Genomic DNA, 17,303 nt, shown 5'->3' on the forward strand with positions numbered 1-17,303 from the left:
AATCCGGGTGACCTGCAGTCTGCCTGGGCAAAATGACCAAATGAATAGTATTTGGTCATTTGGCCATAACTCAGTGGAGAAAGGTCCAATTGACCTGAAATTTTATCATCAACAAGCTGAGATATAGACCAACAACTTTCATGAAGAACACAAATCCAAATTCTGACCATAACCTAGTCAAATTGCCAACCAAACTTAGGTCACCAAATCTTGCAGAACCAAATTGCCCAGAAAATCTGGGTACAGGTCACTCCGGCCAGTTATGGTAAAATGACCACAACTTGAGCTACAAAACTCCAAATGGAGTAATTCAAAAAAATAAATTTAACTAAACAAAATAAGGAACAACTATTGATCATTTTGCCAAATTCCCACTGCAAAAATGACTAATGGAACAGTAAACCTAGGGCATGAAATCTGAAAATTTTGAATAATATAAGATAAGCTTTGAAATGGTATTGGAAATCAATACCAATAAAAATAAAATGCAAAATGTGGTATCTTGGAGAACTTAGGTTCAATAAATTTATTATGTATTAAAAAGTCAACAATTTGAGTGAATAGTAATGTGAATAGTAATACAAAGACACAAAGTATAATAACTAAATTGGTAGAGGAAATTAAGGTATGAAATTTGGAATCCATGAAACATTCATGGATTACTTGGAATAGAAATAGTAATTCACCTAAATGACTTAATGAACATTTAAGTTATGTGAGTATATAGTTAAGATTTGTATTCCCATTACTAGTAGGTCTAATAAAACATGAGTGATACCACTTAAATATGAAATGAAATTAACCTAGATGGATTGTTGAGTATAAATGGGATGAGGTTTACATTAGTATCTATGTTTCCATTACAAATAAGATAATAACACCTTGTATGAGTTATGAATCCATATAAATATTGTAATGAATAAATGAATCATATGAAAATATGAATGGAACATTAGTTTTCTTTATAAGAGAAAGGAAAAATGTTTTGAGTACAATGGTATATGAACACCATTGTTGTGAATTGTGATCAATATAAATGATGTAAGGAATGTATGAATATTATGATGAATGTATAAATTATGAAATTTATCATGAAATAACAAAGTCATAAAACACAATATATTAATATTTAATGATATTATGTGCCCTTGTATTGCCTAGACATGTGTGTCAGATTGGATAGTTTGGCATGCCAATAGGGTATTATTTTAGCAGTACTGCGAAAGGCTCTATGCCTGTATTCATGGCTTTGTGCCCGTATTCATGGCTTTATGCCCGCATTCATGGCTTTATGCCAATATTCATGGCTTTTATGCCTGATTATGTGTTATCATGGCTTTTTAGCCATACTGACTGCATACGTGGTTGACGTTCTGCGTCCCATGGTATGACGGCCCGACATCGCGGTGTCCAGTGCCAACGACCCGTTATCCACTTTAGTCATCCTGTCATAGGTTACTTGGGCAGTGAAATTTATTGAAATAAGTTAAGAATATTAGTAATTAAAAATATTAGAAATTAAATAAATGAGTAAGATGACCTAAAACAAATTAGAATAGTTATTTATTATAAAGAATTGAAATGAACTGGACCGATATCAAAATTTACTTATTATGAAATAATCTGAGACAACCTAGAAAGTGTTGAGAAAATGCTAAAAGATTAGCAAGGAAAATTATAACATACATAAATATTGCAAATGTGACTTACATGATAATATAAGCATAAATTTATTATTTTTAGATCATTTTTCTTTGTACATTATTACTGTACATTGGCAAAATAAACTCTTTCAAAGAAGACTAAATTAGGATAAAACATATTAAATTTTAGAACCGCATGTGAAGTATAAATAAATCTTAATTATTTAAATTATATTTTATTTATATCTTTATTTGTATATTATTTCCTTGTTATATTATTGCACCACTAAGCAGCAATGCTTAGCGCGATGGAATTGTTTCCTCGCGCAGGTACTGAAGTTAAAGCCCAGTGAATACTAAACAGAGATTTTGGAGTTCTGATCTGCAGAGCGTTTAAGGTTGTCACCTCCTCAGCAATGCATGTAGATAGGGCTCACATTAAGCATATCATGTATTTTGTGTATGTTATTTATTTCTTATATTGCAATGTAAATTAGCAAATTGTAATTAATTTGTATATCATGTAAATTAAGGATTTATTTAATTATTGCAAATGATGTAAATTAATGCAAATTTGAGAATTTTGCTATAAGAATGGAGCATGAATGAATTTGTACAAATGAGTATAGATTTGAATTACATAATGATTATTCAAATGATGATATGAGTATGGAAATGATTATGAAATTAAAATGTATGGATGAGATTTGAAATATGAGAAAATTATGAGAATGATTGATGAGATAATTATGATTAGCATGGATGAGATTTTTTATTTTAAAATATTATTGAATTTCAAACATGTGAATATTGAAATACGCCAAACGATAATAAAATAGGGGAAACTCTACTGGTTTCTCCGTCGAAAAATAATTAATATTAAATTAAACGAGTTCAAAATTATTAAAAAAATAAAGTAAGATAAGTTAGAGTGCTCAGGCACCGATTGTAGCACACATTGCTCGGCTACACTGTAGTCGAGTGAGGGGTGTTACATTTATTGGTATCAGAGCACAGTTTAGGCGTTCCTAGGCATAGATAGATAGAATGAGATAGTGTGCATAACATGCATTGCATTCCTATGAGTTGAGGTGACGCTAATGCAGATCTATTTTCTTGGTTATTTTAGGTTAAGGTATGGACTCAGAATCGCAGAGGGCAGTAGAAGAAGAAGAAGTAGTAAGCCGTATCCCGACTGAGAGTGATGTTGGAAATCGGGGAGATCCTACTCCACCAGTGCAAGAAGTGCCAGTACAATCCCAACAGGCCTTGTTTAAGCAAATGACTGAATTCTTTCGACAGATGACTGGGGTTATTCCACCACCGCCTCAGCGGAAATCACCTCTAGGAAAAATTAGGAAGTATGGAGCTGTAGATTTCAATGGTAAAAAGGAAGATGATTCTTCAGCGGCCGAGTATTGGTTAGAAAGGACTAAAAGAGTCCTGCAGCAGCTCCATTGCACACCAAAACAGAGTTTGGAGTGTGTAGTTTCATTGTTACAAGAAGCTGCATATCGGTGGTGGGACGTTGTAACCAAGGTAGTGCCACCAGCCAACGTAACTTGGGAATTCTTTCTGATAGAGTTCAGAAAGAAATATATTAGCTGTGTTCATGAAGAGGAACAAAAGAGGACTGGTGATCAGCAAAAGAGGAAATTTGGACAGTCTAGTAATAAGAGGCCGAGAGAACAGTTAAGTCAGACATCTGATCAAAGTAGGAGATCCAGACCCAAGCCTATACCCAAAAGAGATCAACCAGAAACACTAGTAGTGAGTGCGCCAGGATTAGCAAGAAAATGTGGCCATTGTAACAAGTGGCATAAAGGTGAATGTAGGGGATTGACTGGAGCCTGTTATAGATGTGGAGCCATAGAACATCGTCTGAAAGATTGTCCTAAGAGGAATTTACCACGGACCCAGACAGAGGTCGTGGAAGGACCAAGTACAATAGTAATACCACTTCCAAATGTCACCCAAGCCGGAGAGGAGCAAGAACCCCCAGATGTGAATTTGAGGTAAAGTATTTCCTTTATGATATGCCTAAGTGTATAATGATATATTCGAAAAGACTAAATAGTACCATATATATAAAAGAAGTAGACAGAGGAAGCAATAGAAAGGTAAAAGAATTATCTTAGATACCTACACCCAGTAAATTTCGAGGACGAAATTTAAATTAGAGGGGAAGAATTGTAACACCCTCACTATAGCAATTACGTACATTCTACTATTCCGGTGACCAGTGTCGGTCTGGACAGCTAGAACGTCTGGAAAAATAATTAGACTAGAGTGAGGAGTCATAAATAACTCAAACACTAATAAGAAAAATTTAGGAAAAATTTTAGAAATAAAATACAACCAAGTTAAATGAGCCAGTGCCCTAGCGATGGGTAACCCAGCGGGAATTTGCGGTTCTCGCAACTAGGAGCCCTAGACTCGGGAGAAAATTCATAAAATAATTTTTGGGACTCCAGAGAAGAGTCATTGAGGTTTCTATGGCATTAGAATGCCAAGAAAAGGTTTAGAAAAATTTTTCAATCGGTACAGATAATTTTAGTCTATTAAGCCAAATGGATGGCATTTTGGTCATTTAGTCTTTAGATATGATTTTTGACCGACTTGTCCAGTTAAGTAAATAATTATTATGATCTAAAATATGAACAAATATTGTTAAAAATTGAATTGAAAATGAGTAGAAAAGAAAAGAAAAGAAAAATTAAAGAAATTGGAAATTATGACATCACATGATGTCATTAACATGCCCCCACCCAATCACAATTTGACAAATTAAGTAAAGAGATAAAAATGAGATAAAAACAAGCCCAAACAGCCATCTTCCTCATTTTTTCTTCTCATTGCCGGAAATCTCTCATCTCTCTCTTCCATGAAAAAAAATTTTCATCTCTCTTAATTTTCATTGATTTCCCACCACAAAACCCTAGACCTCCTTCATTAAAACTTGTCTACACTACTTGGGAAGGTGTTTGGCTACCAAGAAAACCAAAGAAAGTGAAGGAAATTGAAGGGAAAATTCTACCCTCCTAAGGTTAGTGCTAACTCTTACATTTTTCTTTTTATTCCATGTTAGGAAGTTCAAGTGAATGAGAAATTGATAAGAAATTGAATAAAACACTTTATGTAGGAGTATGTATGAATTGTGGCAGCCAAGAGAGGGTTAGGGTTTTGATGGTTTAATTGCAATTAAGTTTGTATATTAATGTCAATTAATGTATACATATGAATTGGAGTTTAATGGAGTTGAATCTTTTTGAGTTTGTATGAGAATGAGATTTGATCAATTAGGGTTAGTATGAAAATTGGAGATATTGTGTTTGAATGGTTAATTGGATTTCTGTGGTCAATTAGTGACCATTTGATGAAGTTTGACCCTAAATTAGAAGTAATTGTGGCCTTGAAATTGAAAGTGTTATGCTGCCCCCATTGTGCCAGAATACTGGACTTGAGTCTAGTGTATTCCTAGGGACATAACTTGAGCTATGTTACTCCAATTGGTTCAAGGCCAATTGTACATGAAACTAGACACATAATGGCACAACTTTGGTGAAGAAACTATGCCCAGAAAACCAAACCAAGTGGACCAAAAGTTTGCCCTAATCCGGGTGACCTGCAGTCTACCTAGGCAAAATGACCAAATAAACAGTGTTTGGTCATTTGGCCATAACTCAGTGGAGAAAGGTCCAATTGACTTGAAATTTTATCATCAACAAGCTGAGATATAGACCAACAACTTTCATGAGAACACAAATCCAAATTCTGACCATAACCTAGTCAAATTGCCAACCAAACTTAGGTCACCAAATCTTGCAGAACCAAATTGCCCAGAAAATCTGGGTACAGGTCACTCCGGCCAGTTATGGTAAAATGACCATAACTTGATCTACAAAACTCCAAATGGAGTGATTCAAAAAAAGAAATTCAACTAGACAAAATAAGGAACAACTTTCATGTTGATCATTTTGCCAAATTCCCACTGCAAAAATGACTAATGGAACAATAAACCTAGGGCATGAAATCTGAAAATTTTGAATAACATAAGATAAGCTTTGAAATGGTATTGGAAATCAATACCAACAAAAATAAAATGCAAAATGTGGTATCTTGGAGAACTTAGGTTCAATAAATTTATTATGTATTCAAAAGTCAACAATTTGAGTGAATAGTAATGTGAATAGTAATACAAAGACACAAAGTATAATAACTAAATTGGTAGAGAAAATTAAGGTATGAAATTTGGAATCCATGAAACATTCATGGATTACTTAGAATAGAAATAGTAATTCACCTAAATGACTTAATGAACATTTAAGTTATGTGAGTATATAGTTAAGATTTGTATTCTCATTACTAATAGGTCTAATAAAACATGAGTGATACCACTTGAATATGAAATGAAATTAACCTAGATGGATTGTTGAGTATAAATGGGATGAGGTTTACATTAGTATCTATGTTTCCATTACAAATAAGATAATAACACCTTGTATGAGTTATGAATCCATATAAATATTGTAATGAATAAATGAATCACATGAAAATATGAATGGAACATTAGTTTTCTTTATAAGAGAAAGGAAGAATGTTTTGAGTACAATGGTATATGAACACCATTGTTGTGAATTGTGATCAATATGAATGATGTAAGGAATGTATGAATATTATGCTGAATGTATAAATTATAAAATGTATCATGAAATAACAAAGTCATAAAACACAATATATTAATATTTAATGATATTATGTGCCCTTGTATTGCCTAGACATGTGTGTCAGATTGGATAGTTTGGCATGCCAATAGAGTATTGTTTTAGCAGTACTGCGAAAGGCTCTATGCCTGTATTCATGGCTTTGTGCCTGTATTCATGGCTTTGTGCCCGCATTCATGGCTTTATGCCAATATTCATGGCTTTTATGCCTGATTATGTGTTATGATGGCTTTTTAGCCATACTGACTGCATACGTGGTTGACATTCTGCGTCCTATGGTATGACGACCGAACATCGCGGTGTCCAGTGCCAACGACCCGTTATCCACTTTAGTCAGCCTGTCATAGGTTACTTGGGCAGTGAAATTTATTAAAATAAGTTAAGAATATTAGTAATTAAAAATATTAGAAATTAAATAAATGAGTAAGATGACCTAAAACAAATTAGAATAGTTATTTATTATAAAGAATTGAAATGAACTGGACCGATATCAAAATTTACTTATTATGAAATAATCTGAGACAACCTAGAAAGTGTTGAGAAAATGCTAAAAGATTAGCAAGGAAAATTATAACATACATAAATATTGCAAATGTGACTTACATGATAATATAAGCATAAATTTATTATTTTTAGATCATTTTTCTTTGTACATTATTACTGTACATTGGCGAAATAAACTCTTCCAAAGAAGACTAAATTAGGATAAAACATATTAAATTTTAGAACCGCATGTGAAGTATAAATAAATCTTAATTATTTAAATTATATTTTATTTCTATCTTTATTTGTATATTATTTCCTTGTTATATTATTGCACCACTAAGCAGCAATGCTTAGCGCGATGGAATTGTTTCCTCACGCAGGTACTGAAGTTAAAGCCCAGCGAATACTAAACAGAGATTTTGGAGTTCTGATCTGCAGAGCGTTTAAGGTTGTCACCTCCTCAGCAATGCATGTAGATAGGGCTCACATTAAGCATATCATGTATTTTGTGTATGTTATTTATTTCTTATATTGCAATGTAAATTAGCAAATTGTAATTAATTTGTATATCATGTAAATTAAGGATTTATTTAATTATTGCAAATGATGTAAATTAATGCAAATTTGAGAATTTTGCTATAAGAATGGAGCATGAATGAATTTGTACAAATGAGTATAGATTTGAATTACATAATGATTATTCAAATGATGATATGAGTATGAAAATTATTATGAAATTAAAATGTATGGATGAGATTTGAAATATGAGAAAATTATGAGAATGATTGATGAGATAATTATGATTAGCATGGATGAGATTTTTTATTTTAAAATATTGTTGAATTTCAAACAGGTGAATATTGAAATACGCCAAACGATAGTAAAATAGGAGAAACTCCACTGGTTTCTCCGTCGAAAAATAATTAATATTAAATTAAACGAGTTCAAAATTATTAAAAAAATAAAGTAAGATAAGTTAAGGTGCTCCGGCACCTATTGTAGCACACCTTGCTCGGCTACACTGTAGTCGGGTGAGGGGTATTACATGTTGGGTTGGAGGCCTGTCTTCAATGTCGTGGGAGTCAATGAGACTTCTGAGACTATAAGCCCAACTGGACAAGGGCTTGGACCACTCCAAAAACCTTGAGTAGAGTCCTGAAGGTGTGGTGCTGAGGATGGCCAATCAGGGTCCAGGAGCCCCATACCATATACTGTATGCTTATACTTATGCTCAATGCCGCTTCCCACTCCTTTGATATTCTAGGCTGTGAGCCCTTTTGTACTCACATACAGCATATAGTATGAGGATCCTATGAAGTACCTAACTGGTTGTCCCTTTTTATGCTTATTGGAGGAATGCTTTGGAAATGGGTACTTTCAGTGATGAGTCTTCTTCTTTGTCTTGCAGACATAGTTCCTTTCCTTGCATTTTATGGACATGAGAGACTTTTGGCATACATGCTTCAATGTCTTGCTATTGTCAATGATGTCTTTGAATAATTTCTATTATCGCACATCTTTTCGAGACAAGTCAAAGCCATCTGATGGATTTCTCCAATAGATATGGCATTCATATTTCTGCGTGTAGCTACAATAGAGCGACGTAGCTCTGGTTGTGGCTGTTCGGGAAGAGAGGCAATATAAGTGTGACGCAGATTGATATCATTGAATCCATTAAGAAGATAATATCGTTGCACCATTCTCTGGTAATACTTTTCAATGTCTATTTTCTTTAGGAAGCAACATCTCATATCAAAAAATTCTTGGCGAAGCTGTTTATTGTACAAGGAGGCATCGCCAAGGAATTCTGCAAAGATAGCATTTACTGCTTGTAGGATGGACAAATGGCAAAACTGTGCCAACTGATAATCTCTAAGAGAAGAAAACCAATCTTGTAGAGAGCCAATGGCTCTTAAGACAAACTCTCGAAGGACAACATGAGAGTCAGCACTTTGTTTAAGCATCTGAACGTCTAACCAAGCTCTAAATTCAGTAAGCCTGTCTCTCCATTTTGCTGGAGGAATGTCATCAAGTGTGAACCATGGGCCAGAACTGGGCCTAGTAGATTGTGTAACACCCTCACTATAGCAGTTTCAAACATTCTACTGTTCCGGTGACCGGTGTCGGTCCGGACAGCTAAAATGTCTGGAAAAATATTTAGACTATAGTGAGGAGTCATAAATAACTCAAATAATAATAAGAAAAATTAAGAAAAAAATTTTAGAAATAAAATACAACCAAGTTAAATGAGTTGGTGCCCTAGCAATGGGTAACCCAGTGGGAAGTTGCGGTCTTCATAGCTAGAAACCCTAAACCCAGGAGAAAATTCATAAAATAATTTTTGGAACTCCAGAGAAGAGTCATTGAGGTTTCTATGGCCTTAGAATGCCAAGAAAATGCTTAGGAAAATTTTTAGATCGGTACAGACGATTTTGGTCATTTCGTCTTCAGAGATGATTTTTGACCAACTTGTCTAGTTAAATAAATAATTTATATGATATAAAATGTGAATAAATATTGCTAAAAATTGAATTGAAAATGAGTAGAAAAGAAAAGAAAAGAAAATGGATGAAAATTTGAATTTTGACATCACATGATGTCATCAAACCACTTCCACCCAATCACCTTGCAACAAACCACTAAAAACTAAATTAAAAAGAGATAAAAATAAGGAAAATGAAAAACGAATTCTGCACTTCACCTTTCTTCTTTGGCAGCCCATATCTCTCTCTCTCTCTTCCTCCGTTGATCTTCATCCTCCAAGCACCATTTTTCACTTAAAATCACCATGAAACCACTTGATTCCTTCATTAAATTTGATCCCTGCACTTTGATTAACCCCTAGGCAGCAAAAAGAAGAGGAGACTTGAAAGTTTATCAAGTTAGGAATTCCATCAAACAAGGTTAGTGCTATATCTCTCTCTCTCTTCTTGTTTTCATGTTAGGATACAAAAATCAACTAGAAATTGTGGAAAAAGAAGAAAAATATGCATGATAGGACCACTTCAAATTTCGACAGCTAAGAGAGTGTGAGGGTTTTGATGATTTACTTATAATTAAACTAGTGTATTGATGTCAATTGATGTATAAATATGGATTGGAGTTGGGGATTTTAGGAGTTGTATGAGATTGAGACTTTGATTAATTAGGGTTTGTGATGAATTGAGGGTTATTGTATTTTAATTTTAAGTGGAGTTTTAATGGTCAATTAGTGACCATTTGGCTGATTATAATAAGGAATTGAAGTGAATTGTAGTTTTGGATTGGAGGTTGAGTGTGCTGCCTTGAGTGCCCTGTAGGTTTGGATGTGAGTCCAGTAAGTTTGGGTAGCTGTAACTTGAGTTGTGTAGGTTCAATTGGTGCAAGGCCAATTGGACATGAAACTAGACACATAATGGCACAACTTTGATGAAGAAACTTTGCCCAGAAAACAAACTTAGGATGACCTAAAAATTGGCCAAATCCAGGTAACACACATTCTGCCTGGGCAAAATGACCAAATGAATAGTGTTTATTTATTTGGTCATAACTCAGTGTAGAGAGGTCCAATTGACCTGAATTTTATATCAATAGAAAGCTTAGACAATTTAGAACCACTTTCATGAAGAACACAAACTCAAATTCTGGACTTAACCTAATGGAATTATCCACCAAAGTCAGGACACCAAATCTGGCAGAACCAATTTTACCCAGAATTCTGGGTACAGGTCAATCCGGCCAGTTATGGTGAAATGGCCATAACTTGGGCTACAAAACTCCAAATGGGATTCAAAAAAGTGAATTAACGAAGACACATAAAAGAACAACTTTCATGAAGAAAGTTTTGTCAAATTTTTACTGTAGCAAGGTCCAATGGAACAGTGAATTTGGACCTCAAATTCTGAAAATTTGAAATAAAACCTAGGAGACTAGGAATTGAGTTTGGCAACCAATGCCAACAAAAATAAAATGTAAAATGTGGTATATTGGTGAACTTAGGCTTAATAAATCTATTATGAATCAAAAAGTCAACCTTTGAATGGAAATGGTCAAATGAGTAGTAACCACTAAATTATGTGAAGTAGAAAAACAAACTATAAGAATCATTGTAGTTGTTAATATAGGATGTGATAGGTAAATTGTGAATGATGAAGTTGAGTGACCCCAATGATATAGGAAAGGATATAATAAATTAGAAAGCTATTATAATGGTTAATATATAGATAATGTAAATAGTTGATTTAAATTTTTGAATTTGAGTGATACTAGGATTTAAGGAAAATTTAGCTAAATTTGAAATCCATAAAATATTCATGGATTACTTTGAATATGAATGATAAATTATATAAATAGTGTAATGAATAAATGGATCATGTTAATGTATAAATGAGACATTAGTTCTCATTATTGTAGAAAGGAGAAGTACTTTGAGTACAATGGTATATGAGAACCATTATTGTGAATTGTGATCAACACAAATGATATAATGAATAAATATATAAATTATGATGAAGGCAAAATTTATGTAGAAATGTATTTTAAAAATTTATACGTCTGTTAGGAATAGAATTGAAATGTTATAAGTTATAATTGGCATTTGTCATGAAATAATGAAGTCATAAAACACAATATATTAACATTTAATGGTACTATGTGCCCATATATTGCCTAGACATGTGTGTCAGATTGGATAGATTAGCATGCCAATAGGGTATTGTTTTGGCAGTACTACGAAAGCCTTTATGCCTGTATTCATGGCTTTATGCCCGCACTCATGGCTTTATGTCCGATTATGTGTTATCATGGCTTTTTAGCCATTCTGACTACATACGTGGTTGATGTTCCACGTCCCATGGTATGATGGCTCGAGGCACCGCAGTGTCTAGTGCCAACGACCCATTATCCAGTTTAGTCAGCCTGTCATAGGTTACTTGGGCAGTGAAATTTATTGAAATAAGTTAAGAATATTAGCAACTGAAAATATTAGCAATTAAATAAATGAGTAAGAATATTTAAAACAAATTAGATTAGTTATTTAGCAGAAAGAATTGAAATGAATTGAAACGATATTAAAATTTAGTTATTATGAAAGAATTGAACGATAAATTAGAACAAACGATAGTTAATACTAAAAGTATTATATGAAATTAGATTAAATTCCAGAGTATCCAAATTTTGATCCATTTTTTTTATTTGTATATTATTTTCTTGTTATATTACTGCACCACTAATCAGCAATGCTTAGCACAATGAATTTGTTTCCTTGCGCAGTAATCAAGGTAAAGCCAATGAATATTAAATGAGATTTTAGAGTTTTAATCTGTGGAAGTGTCCAAAGTATTTAAGGTTGTCACCTTTTCAAAGAATGCATATAGATAGGGCCCAGATAGGTCATAATTTGTATGTTGTAAAAAATGTTTAGTTATAGTATTGTAATGTAGATTATGAAAATGTGATTAATAGGTATGTGATGTAAATTAATAAATCGGTTAGTTCATATGTGATTAAATTGTATATCATGTAAATTAATGAAGATTGAAAACTTTCATATATGAGTTGAGTCCAAATGGGAATGTATGGAAATGGATATGAATGAAATTGTATAGATTTGAATACGGAATTGAAATATATAGATGATGTATGAAATGATGAGATTTTTATTTTAAAATATTATTGAAAATTTCAAACAGGTGAATAGTAAAACACGTCAAATGATAATAAAATAGGGGAAACTCCGTTAGTTTCTCCGTCGAAAAATAATTGATATTAAATTAAATGAATTCAAAAATTTTAAAGAAATAAAGTAAGATAAGTTAGGGTGCTCCGGCACTGAGTGTGACATGCCTCGCTCGGCTACAGTATGCAGGTAAGGGTCCGCATTGTTGGGTGTTAAGAAGTTCAAAATTGAGCTCAACAGGATCATCTTCAAGAATTTCGACGCGAGGATCCTATGCAGGTGCTGTAGTAGTTCCGGTGTTTGATGCATCAAAAGGGGCAGGTCCAGAAGACTGTGGAGGAGGATTAGCCATGAGTAAGGCTGTGATATCCGTCCTTTCAACATCACTGTCATCACTGGAAGAGTCTTCAGGTTCTGTTCTTAAAGAGTCATTTGAGGAGGTTTCAAAAGCTTCAGAACCATGTGTCTAGGAGGTGGTTCAGGATGTAGTTTTGCTTTTCCTTTGTCTATCTTCTATCTGGTATTTGGTAAGGATTCTCTAGAGGAGGAGAAACTTGGTTTAGATTTTATAGGTGGAGGAGCTGGTTTATGGAATAAGGGTGATGGGTTATAGGAATACGGAGTAGGTTCTGGAAAAGCAAAATTGAATAGAGAGTATCTTTGGTGCGGGAGCGATGAAAAGGATTTTGTGTCTTGACATAAGAGAAAGGGTTATATGGTTTAGGTGTGTCTGTTGAAGGTGGCCCATGAAAATCAGCTTCTATTTGAGCTAATTGCTACTTTAACTTTCTAATCTCTGCCTTTTTTTTATTGAACTCCATTCCAAACCTCCTTTTTTGAAGTAGGGATCGTAGATCCCTGTCAAGTTGAGCTGTTCGTGTCTGGAGGTCTTTATACATCTTCAGGGCAAAGAGAGTGAAAGAATCAACCTTATGATCTATGGATTGAGTTTGAGAAAGGACTCTATCCATTTTTGAATCAAGGCGTTCTAACATCTTATTTTGAGCTGCAGCATTCTTTGTCTGCCAGTTTAAGACTTTTTCTGCCAGGGTGATAAGAGCAGGTCGGCCTTCAGCAGTCATCTTGGTGGACTGAATAAAAGGTCTAGTGGAGATTTTATTTTTTTGGTATGTTTATGGAGATAAGGCAGGAAACTCAGATTCACATGATGTTGGAGAAAACATCATACAGGGTTGTACTACGGGCAGAACTGGAGGCAGAGTTGGAAGAGAAGGAGGTGAATACCCTTCTTTTCTCAAGATTTCGAGAGCAAGCTCACAGATAGGCAAAGGCTTTTTCTTTTTGGTCTCCTCATGAATTTCAATCTAAGGACCAGAATCCGGATGGTCCTAATGATACGGTTGTTGAGGCTTACAAGAGACTTTGGAAGTTTTCTTTAACTTCTTGCAATTTTTATCAGATAAAGGGTGATCATATTTATGATTCTAGTAGTTGTCGCAACAATCACAATCAAGATCACATTGGCCTGATCCAGGCAAATCCCACGGGCAATGGCCTTGTAACACCCTAGGTAAATCCCACATCGACAAAACACGGGAGAGATGCTGGGTTTATAAGTTGGTGGTTCGTAACCCCTAGTGATGCGTTTTAAAACCGTGAGGGCTTCGGCCTAGAGCGGACAATATCACTAGTGGGCCGGGCCATTACATTTGTCGCGTCATTAGGGGTTATGAACCACCAACTTATAAACCCAGCATCTCTCCCGTGTTTTGTCAATATGGGATTTGCCTAGGGTGTTACAGGCCTTCTATCCTCAAGGGATAGACATAATGGTTATCTGCAGTAATCGCTCTTATGGGGAAGTGCTTTTGTTCCTTTGGCAATGGTTGGATCATCATGGTCTAAAAAATGGGTAGAGATCCAGTAGAATGCCTAGGAGGTTGAAACATTGTTTGGACCATCCCATCAGGATTTCTCTTGAAAGAAGATTCAATGAATTGGATCGGTTATGAAGTAGCATGGATCCTTTCATAATTTGTAAGCCAGACTTTTGGAATGAGCTACTCAAGCTCACTTCTGGGAAGCTGTCTAGGGATCTAGACAATAGTGGGAGTAGTCTCAGTATTAGCAAGAACTAATAAGGCATTAGTAGAAACTAAGGCTTGAGCCAGATCTACTACATGATCTTGAAAGTGATATATGATTTGATGATGTAAAGTGGCCATCATAAAGGAGGTCACTTGTTCAGTAGCAGTCAACTATACTTGCACCTTGAGGGCTATGCATAGATGAGGATCTCTGAGAGAGAGATTATAATTTGGAAAAAATGTAAGAACTACACTGCCAGCATGTAGTGTAGTCAAATATGTCCCGATCATAGCATGTTCATACTAAAGAAAACGAGTATCTAGAAGAGATACACGTGTCAGAATAGGAGTCCCTCGACCATGTAAAGTGAGAATAAGTCTTACTGCTACAAAATGAAGATGGGAGTATCCTTCATTCTTCCATCCAGGAATCAGTAGAGAAGGAATCTCAATGGTAACATATTGTTCAGAAGTTGTACTTTGAAGGCTGCACTGGTCCATCTTAGAAGCTTGGACATATTCTTTCAGGAGAGATCTTCGAGAAGAGATAAGAGACCTTATCCCTCTAGTAAGGGATCTAAATCTTCTATAAATGTTATAAGGACTGAGAAGTGGTAAGAGAGACTCACCTACTTGGGCATTCTCAGGTAGTGTAGAAATCTCAACAAGATTATCAATGTGGGATGAAAGAGTTCTATGTAAAGGGGCAGAAAAAGAAAGAGATGAAGAGAGATTAACAATATCAAAAGGCGTAGGTTGTTCATATACAGTCTGGACAGCGGGTGTAGGTGTTTGGAAACTCATGATGTATGACAAGTCTCTTCTTACTATTCCGTGAAGTATATACTATTTAAAGAAAATCAGGCTCTAATACCAATCAGGGTCTGGGAGCCCCATACCATATACTGTGTGCTTATACTCATGCTCAATGCCGCTTTCCACTCCTTTGGTACTCTAGGCTGCGAGCCCTTTGTACTCACATACATATAGTATGAGGACCGTAGCTTATAGGATCACAACAAATGCATTTACGATACACAAGATCCTCATACGAGGCAAGTGTAGAGCATACGTGCAACTGAGTTTCAGCAAATAGTATACATTCTTGGATCTTCAAAAGAGAAAAGAGAGAAACTTAGAAAGCCATGAGAGAAAACACACAGGATTTTATTTCTTTAAGATGGTTCTTGAGTTACAGAAGGAACCAGGCTCTCTTATATAAAGGAGAAGCCTTAAGAACACGATAAATTTATAATAATTAAACAAACAAGCTTTCAAAATAAAGTTGATTACATATAAGATCTTTAACACAAATACAGATAAAGTCATGCAACTGACACTCTGAGTGGGAGATAAAGATAAAGGAAAAATAAAGTTCACGAGTTGTTTCTTTATGGAGATGTGGACAAATTGTAATTTCAATAGTCTGAATTGTCCGAGTCAATGTCTCCATAAAAGCCTTGGTACCAGTGTTCCCGTTCTTTTGGTGAATCAAGGACAACATTGGCTAAGGCTTCACATGCTTCACTATCTTCTGTACCATTGGGTCTTACGAATCTTGAAAGACAGGATGAGTCTAGTCGATGGGTCCATCTGGAGTGGCATGTGATGGTCCTAGTGATGTGCATGTGATATGAGTATCCAATGCAGGATGATAATTATTGATATCACATAAGTGGCGTCCAAGTTAGCACCTTAGGAGACCCATGTGGATTTTGTCTATGATGGTGCCTTCGTACGTTCTCCATTCATAATTGGAGTTTTGTGACCAGAGGAGACCACCAGGCCTTTTGAAAAAGGCCTATGGAATATGAAAATGGACCAGACTATATGTTGTTGGATTGGAGGCCTGTCTTCAATGCCGTGGGAGTCAATGAGCCTTCTGAGGCTATAAGCCCAAGTGGATAAGGGCTTGGCCCACTATAGAAACCTTAAGAGTAGAGTCCTGGAGTTGTGGTTCTGAACATAATGGTAGAGGGCCAAGACAGGAAATTCAATGGTCATGGAATAAAGAGTCGTTATGCACCAAAGGAACCATAGTTCTTCAAGGAGTAATTCTGTTTCAGGATGGAGGCTGATGCAGGTAAGAAAAGGATAGTCAGGATGGAAGTGAGAAATGGGAGGGATTATGTTTCTAAGGACATTCCTTGCACTTTGAAAGTGAAAGAGATGATTGCGGGCATAAGCCTAGAGTTCAGCTGGGGTCATAGAGGATGAGCTTCTGGGAGGAAAGCTATCTGGAGTAGGTATGAGAAAGTTGGGAGTGTTGGCTGAGGAGGAGGCTGCCATGAGATTTAAAGGTTAAGAGGAAGAAGAGCTTATCAGATGGATCTGTTGGGGTCTAGAGAGGAGATCAGGTATCAAGTTGTGTTTTCCTTTGATATGCTGGACGGTGAATTTATACTTTGTGTCGCAAGGACTTTACAGTCGCCGTACGATTCTCACCGAAGTGGAAGAAGTGAGGAGTCGCCACTTTAATTTTGAGGGAAATTAAAGAAAACTGTTTGTAAGAACAAATTAAAAACCACTTCGAAAACAGAGATTCAAGGTTCAAGGTCCATATACGGGTGGGGAAGGTGTTAGGCACCCCACTTCGTCCCTCAACGAGGGTAAGTAGATTTAATGTTGTGCTCTTTATAAATTGAAATTGATAATTTGGGAGTTAGAATGATGATGTTAATCCTTTGTATGAATAAAAGGAATGTTTGATATTTCACTATTACGGGTTGCCCAAGAACACGAGTAC

Source organism: Hevea brasiliensis, chromosome 12 (assembly GCF_030052815.1).
Source record: "Hevea brasiliensis isolate MT/VB/25A 57/8 chromosome 12, ASM3005281v1, whole genome shotgun sequence".
In the NCBI taxonomy this organism is placed as follows: Eukaryota; Viridiplantae; Streptophyta; class Magnoliopsida; order Malpighiales; family Euphorbiaceae; genus Hevea; species Hevea brasiliensis.